The following is a 1,014-nucleotide window of genomic DNA, read 5'->3' as shown; positions in this document are numbered from 1 at the left end:
CTTCTTCTGAGTCGGCCCCAAGTTCAACGGAAGACCGTTTATGTATATATACAGACTTGGCATGTAATATGGAATTTTTTTTTTTGTGGGGGTGAACTTACTTTTCAAGATGACTTAGAACCAAACGTTCATTGGAATTATGTTGAAATTATTCTAGATTTTGTTAATGTGACCTTTAAAAGAAACAAAAACCACATTTGACATTTCGAAGCAAATAAATTGATCCTTGAAAGTGATGGAAACTGATATAGAACTCAATTCACAGACAGTACTGTGTTAAACTTCTGTACGTTTTCCAGAAGTATCTCTTTATTTTGCACATTAGCCAAAAAAAATTTCAACAAAAACAAAAGCTAAATTATGACTGGGATTACGGACAGTAAAATTACAGTTCAGTACTTCATGTAACCCTCACGAGCATTCAGGAGAGCATGTACACGTCGAGGCATGCTGTTCAGGAGATTTGCCAAGGTTTGGACAGGAATCGCTTGCCATGCAGTGACAATAGACTGCTACAATTCACGCACAGAGGCAGGCTGCTGGTCCAAGTTGTCGATTTGACGCGTTAATTCTGCCCACAAGTTCTCTATCGGATTCATATCCGGGTGACATGGCAGGCCACTCCATATGCTCTACACCATGGTCAGCAAGAAAGTGTTGGATCATGCGAGCACGATGAGGCCATGCATTGTCATCTTGGAAGACAAAGTTTCCTCGAAAGGCTGCACAAGCAAATGGAAGCAATGTTTCTACCAGAATGACCCTGTACTTGAACTGGTTCAGGTTTCCATTCAGAACAACCAGGTCAGTTTTGCCCCCTGCATGAAAAGCAGCCCAAATGGTCACCCCACCACCTCCAGCTTGGACTCTTGGCACTATACAATCTTCGTTGTGGGCTTCATGCACTTGTCTGTGCACTCAGACGCGGCCATCCTGACGATAGACCAGAAATCTAGACTCGTCACTGAAGGTCACGTGATTCCAGTGTCCTGGCTGCCATTGACGGTGCTCTCT

Source organism: Myxine glutinosa, chromosome 2, assembly GCF_964187855.1.
Source record: "Myxine glutinosa chromosome 2, kmMyxGlut1.1, whole genome shotgun sequence".
In the NCBI taxonomy this organism is placed as follows: domain Eukaryota; kingdom Metazoa; phylum Chordata; class Myxini; order Myxiniformes; family Myxinidae; genus Myxine; species Myxine glutinosa.
This window is presented reverse-complemented; position numbering follows the sequence as displayed.